The sequence below is a fragment of the Grammomys surdaster genome, unplaced genomic scaffold, assembly GCF_004785775.1.
Source record: "Grammomys surdaster isolate TR1022 unplaced genomic scaffold, NIH_TR_1.0 140, whole genome shotgun sequence".
In the NCBI taxonomy this organism is placed as follows: domain Eukaryota; kingdom Metazoa; phylum Chordata; class Mammalia; order Rodentia; family Muridae; genus Grammomys; species Grammomys surdaster.
This window is the reverse complement of record NW_021604598.1, coordinates 5160100-5170680: the sequence shown is the minus strand read 5'-3', so window position 1 is coordinate 5170680 and position 10581 is coordinate 5160100. Positions and strand designations below refer to the sequence as shown.

Sequence of the window (10581 nt, the reverse complement as noted above, 5' to 3'; positions counted from 1 at the left end):
GTCTGTCTGTCTCTCTCTCTCTCTCTCTCTCTCTCTCTCTCTCTCTCTCTCTCTTTCTCTTCCATAGGATTTCTCTGTGTAGCCCTGGCTGTCATAGAGCTCTGTCTATAGATCAGGATGACCTCAAACTCACTGAGATCTGCCTGCCTCTGCCTCCTAAGGAGTGCTGGGATTAAAGGTTGCATCATATCTGACTGGCACACCACAATTTTCGTTAAACTTCTCATCTTCTTCAGCACAAGGCTGGACTCTAATGCAGCATTTCCTGTTTCTTGTTTTCCTCTGAAACTCTATTTTCTGATTCTCCCTGTCCCCCCACATACATTTGCTCTCTTTTCATGCAGATCTGAATAAGGGTGATCACTAATAATCATATAACACAGTCAATACACAGCTATCTTGAAATATCCTCTTCAGATTACATAATTCTCCAAATTCTTCAATTCATCCTCCAGCAAAATTTTAAAACAAGGGCAAAACCCTTTGCCATTTTCTTTGCCTATGTATTTCAAGAATGGTCTCTAGATCACTTCCTAGTAGTCTTTCGCCCCGAAACCTCTTGAAATGAACCTGGAGAGCTCACTTTGGCTTCAGTACCACTGTGTTCTATGGTCCCATTAGTATGGCCCTTTAACCCCTGCTTAAAGCATTCTCCACTTTTCTCATCCAAAGTCTTTCATATTCTCCCAAGCATCAGCATAATCAGGCTTGTCACAACAATATCTCAGTCCCTGGTACCAATTTCTATCTTAGTTACTGTTCCGTTGCTGTTAAGAGTCTATGGGGACCATTTCCACTCAAACCATGACACACAGGTTCTTAGTTCCATAATGACACAAGCTATGGGTTTCATCTTGTGAAAAAGGAATTTAATCAATCAGAAAGTGATCAACTACTCCATGATTTTCATAGATACCACTATTGCACAAGTGGGCATGTCTTCCTGCCCAGACATTATTGTAACTTGCAGTTTTCACAGCTGACTAATTTTGATATTCATGTTTCTCTTCCAGAAGCACTGCTAACACATCCAGCATGGTGTCATCCTGTCCTTTTTATTGTTGCTGTTTTGTTTTTGTAACTGTTGAACATGGAGAAGAGATCCCAGATACATTACAGCTTCTTCCTCATTGACAGTTTCCTTTGTAAAATCAACCTCAAAGATGCTTGCCCATGTCAATGGCCCAGACAGTCATAGAAGAAAAACACATGGAACTTTCCTAGGCAAAAAGGATAGTGAAGATTCTCTGGTGTGGTTGTCATGATAATTATACTGTGAAATCCTCAGAACCTTGCTCCTGCCAGGCAGCAGGAAATAGATGACTTATTTGAAGAAATGTCTTCTCTCTCCCTCTCTTCCCCTTTTGTTATTTCCATTCGCTGGTTGCCTATTTTTCTGTTTTGAGAGAGAGAAGCATGAAAGGAGGGAGTGGGAACAGCTGAAGACCCAATTTCTCGAGCAACTTTTCTGGCAATGGAAGGCTCTTTGATCCACCACCTGCTAACTCCCAATGGCCTTCTTCCTCTCGCCTTCATTTTCCCTGACTTTTTCTTCTCCACCTTGCACACGTCGGACTGATTTTAAAATAACTTTTTATATTTTAAAGCCTGTTGTCATTTTTTCCCTATTTGATTTTGGTGACAGCTCCATCCAGAGGCATATTTTAGTTTGCTCATTTACAACTGGAACACGTTAAACAGTGAAGTTATAGGCAGGAAAGTGAATCCTGGGTAGTGAATACTGCAGAATGTGATGGTAAAGCCATGGCTGAGAGCTGAGCTGACACCATGTGCTAATGTCTCCAATGCTCTGCTTTTGAGCCAGTTGCTTTCTCTAAGTCCCAGGTTAACTATTTGTAGGATGAGAGTGACAATTGGTACAAAGATTTATATAGCTAAAATATCTTGTGTAAAGACTAAATCTAGATAGGCATCCTGTCACCTATCTCTAGCTAAATCTATAAAAGAGACATAGAAAGAGATAGCTAAAAGAAGATTCTATAATAAAACATACAATACCCTCTATTCTGGTCATTTGTCAGTCACCTTTCTCTGACAGCCACATTCATAAGACAAGAATGAGGGCCTGAGGACCCAGCAGACTTCTCTATAAGAGATTTTTCAACTCTCCTTGAATTCTCAACCTAAGAACTTTCCTTTTTAAAATAAACTTTTAATTTTAGAATAGCGTTGGACTTATGGAGAAATCATGAGAAGAGTATAGCTTTTTCATGCTCCCCTCCTCCACTTTCCACTGCCCATGTCTTACTTTGTTGTGGTATGCTTTTCAGAACTCAAGAACCAATACTGATGATGTCACTGAAAGTTCACTATGTTCTCAGTTACTGAAAGTTTCTGATAAGTGTTTATGCTCACCAGGATATCGTTTTATGTTTAGTTGTAATGAATTGAATTTTGTCGCCTAGACCCATTACAAAAGAGTATATGTTGACTTATTTGGGAGTGGGAACACTCGTATATACAATGAGTCTAAGGTTTGCTAGAGTAGGGTGGGCCTTAATCCAATGCTACAGGTGTCCTTTCAGGATAAGGGAAATGCAGTCCCAGATATACTGGAGCATGCCCTACAGTGACACAGACAGAGGAAGATGTGGACATGGAGGCAGAGGCTGGACTGAGGTGGCCAAGCTGAGGGATGTTTGCAAATAACAGTGTTACAGAAGGCCCCAAACAATCTCTACCTAGACACTTCTGAGGGGCCTTGGGCCTTCTGCAAACAGTCTCAGAGCTGAATGATAATAAATCCTGTGCTTTAAGCACATGGTTTGTGGTGAGTGTCTGAGGCAGCCTAGGAAATGAATGCAGTAATTATGTCTCCAGAGGCTTCTCTGAGATGGCAGGATCAACTCAATATGTCCCCTTTCCCCTGAGTTCCCCTGTCTTTCCTTTTAGGGATGTGGGCACGGTGGTGTCTTAGCAGGGTTAAGCGGTGAAAAGAGAGTTATTTGAGCAGTGGTTGGATGGATGTCCTGCCTTTGTATAATTCATCAGATTATTTACTTTGATTTTGTCAGCATGCTTTTGTATATATGCTAAATGGTTCAGTTAAAAGTTTACTTCAAAACTATGTTTTATCTCAGCATAAGATCTTTGAACTTTGTGTCAGTGAAATTATTGATCAATCATGCTTCTAAAATTTACCCTTCAATATTGGTTAAAATAGATTTTAGCTTAAAAAGTTTGGGTAGCTCTAACTCAACCTGGTTGAAAGGACTTGATTATCCCAGGAATTTTTGAAGCAATTGAACCAATTTGGTTAGTTCTCACAGGAATTAACCCAGCCCTATAGACCCTGATCTATTCCAGAGAGAAGCCTTGATCCATTGATGACAGCAGAGCACCTGTGACCTCAAACCCCATGGCTTTCAGTAGAGCTAGAGCCCAGAGCCGCACCTGTGATCTTCCAGAACCCTGAGCCAGGTTAAACTCTTTCTTTGTAAAATATCTGGCTTAAAATAATTTAGACTCTGAAATGGACTAAGATAATGTGATTCTGCTGCAGAAGCAAGCAGCTGTTCCTAGTGGCTTCCCTGTGTCACATTCCCTCCTTCCTGGGTTCCAAGATAGAATTAAAAAGGATCTTGCTGCTGGAGTTTTTCAGGGTCATCGTTTTTGGCTAGGTCACTGAACATAGTGAAAAGCATGTGAGTTTGGAGATGTGACTAATGTGATGTTAATCCCTCACTGAGGAACATGCCAGTCTTGTCCAGGATACTTGGTGTGAAGGCTGCCAAGATCTGCTGTGTGGATGAAGAAGATGCCACATGCCCTGTGGAAGAGCTTTATAGGTGCTCTCTTAGCTTTGTATATAGCTTCACTCTTCTGGTGCCACCCCTTCCAAACTGTGAGCCAAAGAAAGCCTGTAAGTTAATCTGCATCAGATACTTGTTTGGGTGATAGGGAACACAGAATAATATCTTTCCCCATCCACTAATTAAGTATATCTGAATGGTTGGAAAGGGGTATTGATGGAGGCTTCTCTATCAGATATCCTAACTTTAAGATACCTTTGCAAAACTTTTTATTGGTTCTTTGTGAATTTGGCATCATACATACCAACCCCACTTCTTTCCCCCTCCTCTCATACCTGTCTTCCACCCTTGCATCATCCCCCTCAACAGAGAAAAGAAATCTCATTGTGGAAGCTGTAGTGAGTCAGTGTGTCCCACGGTGTACCCTTTTGTCCACACTTCTTTGCTTGCAAATGTTCGTTGCAATGACTCATTGATCTGGTACAAGACCTCTGGTTTCTGCTATGTTATCAATACTGGAACGTCACTGGAACTCTTCTCAGATATCATGTTGTTGTCCTGGGTCATAGAGATTTTGTAATGTTGGATCTGTTGGACTGGTCCCTTTATGTACTCCAACAATTCACTGATGGGATAGATGTTGGGGTGGGCCAATTTAAAGCCCTGGATCTGGGTATGAGAGGGATCTGAGTTGGTCAGCCCACCAGCTCTTCCATTTTCATGCCCTTAGGGCTGGCTCACCAGAATCCTGATTAACCAGGGATAGATCTACCCTGTTGCCCAGGTGAGGTGTGAGGAGAGCCTGCTATCTCCTGTACTGCAGCAGGTAAAGACCAGGGCCAGTCCTCCCCACTGCAGTAGGTGGCAAGGGTCTAGGGTAGGGAACAGTATATCTCATGTTCACACTGCTACACAGCAGGCAAGTTGCAAGGCCAGCTCTCACGTGCTCACTCAGGCATCTGGCATCTTAGTTAGCTCTACTATGCTGTCCAGGTAAGCTGCTGGGCCTGTTTTCCTGAGTGCTGTAGCAGGTGAGAGGCAGGGACAGCTCTCCTGTTGGGGCTTAGTCTCCCACCCACCAGTGATGGCAAGGGCCAAAGGGAGGGGAGAGATCTCTCCATTGCTGATGCTATTGCACAACAGACAAGAGGCAGGTCCTGCTCTTCCATACCCATGCCCTCAGGCCAGCTCACCCAAAATCCCCACATTCAGGGTCGGCTCTACTGTGCTGTCCAGGTGATGTGCAGGGCTTGCTCTCCTGAGTCTGCAGCTGGTGAGGGGAAGGGCCAGCTTTCCTGCTCTCAGGACCCCAGGGCCATGTCTCCCACCTGCCACAGGTGGTGAGGGGTGAGAGGGAAGGAGGGTATCCTTCCCTTGTTCATGCCACTGGTTGGACCAGCTTTGCCCACCTATGTATCCTCCGGTAGCTGGTCCACAATGTCCACAATGTGAGCGAGCACTGTAGCTGGCTAGGGACAGGTCAGCTCTCCTGCTATCATGCCTCTAAGGCAAACTCTTCCATGACGTCCAGGTGAGGGGTGGGGCCAGTTCTGAACAGTCCTCACATATCAACATGTCCCAGGGTGGCAGCCCAGACCAGGGAATTCTGCCTGACCTTTGGTGGTAACAGACCCCTGCTGCTGAAGGGCAACAGACCCAGATGCGGCCCCATGATGGCATAGGCCAGTATAGGCCACACCCCACCATGGTCCTAGGTAGCATCACCTCAGGCTGCTCCTCACTATCCTTGAATCTCCAGTTCTGCCTCTCTTCAACATGCCTACATCCTTCTGTTTCTCTTTCTCTTCCATTTCTCCACCACTTACTTGCTCCTCTTAGTGGTACCTGTGTTTTTGAACATCTGGGGTCATCTCAGGAGTGTTATGCCCTGCTCAAGTATTATTGTGACAGACAGGGGTCATCTCTGGCATAGTTAGCCTCCCCAAGCCAGCACAGTGAGTGCAGGACACGTGGTCTTCTCAGGCTTGCTTCTTCTTTTTTTTTTTCAGGGAATATTTGCTACTAATCATACAGATGTTCATAGGTCACAATACTGAGCCTCTCTTATTTCTGCCACCTACAGACACACATGTGACACATCAGCCACACCTACAAAGCCTCTAGGGTTAAAGATACTTTTCAAGATGTCACTGCTATGGATTTGCAAGGGGGTGTTCTTCTTTTCATTTGTAAGTGAGAGGTTGTAGATTAAGAAGCACTCAGCTGGACTCCAGGGGCGTCAGCGACTGGGAAGTCCTCCAAGCAGACTCCTGCTCACTCAGCCATGGCCCATCTGGGCTCTGACACCAAAGTCTGGGAGTCATCCTTGGAAGTAGTCCCACAATAGTATTCCCCTTCCTCACCTCCATGTTGATGCTGGTCTCAGTTTCCCTACTGAGTTCTTCCTTTTTCTGCTCACTAGTGGTTTGTCATAAATGCATACTCAAGACCTTGGCCTCCTCCTCATTTCCCATTGAAAACAAATGTCTATGCATTCATTTAATACTGTAAAATGAAGATTTATTCACAGAAGCGAGCTGTGCAATCCAAGAGTCTTAACGAAAAGAATGTTATGAGGTGGATATGAGTGAACTCACTTCAAGAATGAAGGAGGAACTGTCTTTTATCTGGAGGGACTGTGTCCTAGAAGCATGCTGAACATGTAGCCAGTTTGCAGGTATGTGGCTACAAATTTGTCAGGATTTTATCCTTAGCATTCACAAAAGAGATCTTTATTAAAAGTGTGACATATTTTCATTATGGAACATCTATAAAACAGAAAGGAATTGTGAAGAAGCCCATATTAACATTATCTTATCACCAGGGAGTGTGTGCCTGTGTGTATGTGTGTGTATGTGTGTGTGTCTGTGTGTTTGCACTTGTGCACTTGTACTCATGTTCACATGCTCTTACAAAATTAGATTCTGCTATTTTTTTCATATAACACAATACAAAGTTCTATTTCTTGTAATACTGATCCTTCACTTTCTGTTAAATCAGGTTTTTTAGGTGGCCACTAGTCCTACTTCTATTGGGACTTTCCAAATCCAATTGTGTTTCATAATCACCTGGTAGATAGATCATTCCATCTCCCTGGTGATTCAGATGATGCCTGTCCAAACTGTGGCCTATCTTTAGAACCTCTAGCAGCCTGGTGCAACTGTAAGCCGTGGGAAGTGGCACCAGGCACAGGGCTACCTCAGCACATTGTAATGATGAGGATGAGATATAGAAAGTAGTCAGGCACTTGAGGACAGGGCCTGCAAAAGTGAACAGCTGTAATTCTTTTCTGAGGTCAGAAGCAGGAAGTGACTTTGGTTCTGTCCTGGCTGGAGGCCAGAGTATCAGGAGGAGGCTCTGATTCTTTATCTGTTCCTAAAGAACACCTTTGTCTGAAGGCTGGATGTGGGGCTGTGGCAGACAAAACTCCAGTACCGATGAGAATCAATTTTGGTAAATGAATTTGGAATCATGGTAGATGTGCTGTATCTGTTCTTTGATTTCACCCCATCTCCTATGCAATTTAAGGTTCTGTACTCTTGATGGATCGATCACCTGGCTAAAAGTCCTCCCGCTGGAATGTGATTCACACAGAACCTCCGTTATGTAGCTTTGATAAACTTTTTGCTTTTCCAAATTACTCATAAAAGTGCAACTTTTTTCCAAACTCCAGACATGCTTTTCTGACTCTCTGGTCTTTTTGACTCTAGCTCTGAGGCTATCTCCCACTTGAACCACGTGGGTGCTTATAAATGGTGCTGTTTCTCTTTTTCTCTATCTTCCTCTTACTAACAGCTGCAAGATTTGCAGCATGTTTGGCCTGTTGTTTTTCTCTCAAGTATTAATAAAATTGTCCCTAAGTTTACCTTGAAGTATGTTTTAAAATTCTTTTATTACTTAGGCTGAGGATACAAAAGAAAAAAAAATCCAAATTTTGCAATAGCTCATGGCAACCAATATGGAGCTACCAAAGTGTGCTAACGGTGCCATGGAGGAAGGCAGATGGCTATGCTATCTTCTAATGCTTACTTTGAAGAGAAATAGCTGAGCTGAATCCTCCAACAGTCATGAGAAGGAGGTTCATGGTAAGGAAGACAAGATGTCACATTTTTCTTCTAGCTCCAAAGAAGGCTGTGTGCTTCTTTTTGGAATTCCTCCTAAGATGTACTGTCCACTTTCCACCTCCTTGTTTGCCTTCTACCTAATAACACTATTTTTATCCTCAACTGTGCTTTGTCCTTTGATCTTTCTAGCTTTTTCTCCCAATGGCTGTACCTGCTGCATATTCTAGTTCTTGCTTGAAACCTGTGGCATGCCAGACACTCCCACTGATTGGGAGAACACCTTGAAGGCTGCTGACAATTTCACATCATGAAGCCTTACACACACTCTGGGGTATAGTGATGCCAGGGATTCTAATATCATGATTTAATGGCACTGACATTTCCCAATTGGCTGCTCCTATTTCTCCTATAGGTGCCATTTGGCTCATTGACCCACCTTTTGTAGTCCTTGGGCTCCTGTGATTTGTCTTATCAGGGGTCTTCTGTCTCCTGTGTTCTGTCAAGCTTTCATGAGGCCAGTGCCTTTGAATCCAACATCTCTACCTCTACCTCTACCCTCATGAGAGCACTGAACTTGCTCTGACTCATGGCGCCTGGCTACTGAGCTCTTTCTAGAAGCCTATTTCCTTCCTAGCATTCTCTCAAGCCTGACTGCAAGGAATGGGTGTGGCTATGCCCTTCTGTGTCAGGGCACTATGTTTCAGCTGGGCATTGCATATTTTGTTAGATAGCCCCTTCAGGCTGCTTCATGACAGGCCTCATCTCCTGTCTGACATTACCATTTTGGCTCTGCCCACTTGGAATTGAGGCTCCTCTGATTCAATGACTTCCAGGTTCTAACCCAGGTCAGTGATCTTCTTCCCTTTGTGTCAGAAGCCTTGATTGGGTTGGAGTCCCTACCTAAGTACCAACATCATGAGAGGAATCATACCTTCAGTCTTTCTCAGGGGCACTGTGGCTAGATAGCATACAATTGACAGGCAACACAAGTTTTGTCTGAACTGGAACTCTCAAAGCATATGCCAAGTGCTGTGCTGAGTGCTTCCTCATACCTCAGTTAATTTCATTTAATTATCTTTCTGCTCAGGTGGCAAATCCAGCACTGACATTTTGCAGATTACAGAATTAGATCCGGAAAAGATAAGCTAGCATGTTCATCTTGGACGTCAGGAACCCTTCTCTTGGCATGGGCAATGGGTTCTTCCTCTATTCTTTTCTTTCTCTACTCTTCTAAAAGTTGTTATAAAACATTTAATGAGTTCTGGACCTTGACCCCTCCTTGAAGACCCTACAGCACTTCTGAGGAAGGCAATGGACTCAGACTGGCTAACAATAGCACTGGCACTCCCTGGATGCCTTGCCTTTTGTCTCTTAGTCATTTCCTGGTTCAGTTTGGTAAGTTCACCACATCGAAATCCCATAATAAAAGGCTATTGTGCTTCAAGCAACTTTGGGCCAGTCATTGCCACTGGCAGACTGGAGTGTTGTCTTTTCAGTCAACCTTGGCAGCATCACTGTCCCTGCTGGTACCTATTTTACCTTAACAATAGCAGCTGAGTGCTGATAAAATCATGACTTGCTGCATCTGGAGGCTCCAGGAGGCATTGGATTGTGCAGAAAGCTTGATTCATTGTTTTAACTTGGGTGGCCTTTAGGTCAGTGTGGGGTGTAGTATAGATAGTTATGGGGTATAAGGCAGAATAGTATGGGGTACAGGATAGATAATTATGGGGTACAAAGCAGATGGGTAATGGGATGTAGGATAAGTAGGTATAACGTGTATGGTAGATAGTTATGGGGTATAAGGCAGATAGGTATGGGATGTAAGATAGATAGGTATGGGGTGCATTGTAGATAGTTATGGGGTGTATTGTAGATGGTTATAGGATGTAGGGTAGATAGTGATGAGGGATAAAGTGGACAGTCATAAGGGGCAGTGCCATTTGCACCTCTAACTCATGCAATATGCCTTTGCATATTGGGCACAGGAAGCACACAGTCGCTTCAAAGGACACTAAGAACAGGCCTTCTGACACTTCAGTGATTACAGGACCTGACACAGGGATCTTGTTAGTGTGCAAGGTTGATTTCAGCCTGAGGGTGCATTTCTAGTGAACCTCCAAGGAAGATTAGTCAATGTTCCTGGTACATGAACCATGCTTTCAATGGCTGGGGCTCATCCAGCCTCTCTGACCTTTAATTGCTTATTCATGGGACTAGGCATGAATCATATTGTCACAAGTTTTACTCATTACTTCATTTATTCATTCATCCAATAAATATGCAAAAAGGCCCACTATTGTTTAGAAATGAGGACACCACAGGGAAGAAGATGGAAGTCCTTCCTGTAGCTGTAGGGAGTAGATGCTGGCAATTAGACAGATAATTAAGGCACAGTGTGTCAAGCTGGATATAAAAAGATGGTAGAAGAAGTAGCTCCTGGGGCAGGATTCTTACCAAGCTCTCTACCGCTGAGAGTAGAGCCAGGAGAACAGAGGAATAGGGCCTGATAATCTGCTTACCCTGAAAGGAGCAACACAGAAACGGGGGATGAAGTACGTGCGGTTTCCTTCTCCCCTGCACTGGGTCCTCCATGTGGGACCTCGGTCTCTGCAGGTCAGGGGAAGACACAGTGTTTTTCCCTGACTCCTCACAACTCCTCTCCTACCTTTTGTCTCCTACTCATCATTCTTGGAGTTTCCGGAAACTGTCACTGGGAGTTCCATGGAGCCAGCCAGTCCTTT

General features: G+C 44.0%; 1 pseudogene; it reads right to left on the bottom strand.

Moving 5' to 3' along the window:
• Nucleotides 1–5788: 5788 nt before the first annotated feature.
• Nucleotides 5789–5904, bottom strand: LOC114618275 (annotated as a pseudogene).
• Between the last annotated feature and the right edge of the window lie 4677 nt (nt 5905–10581).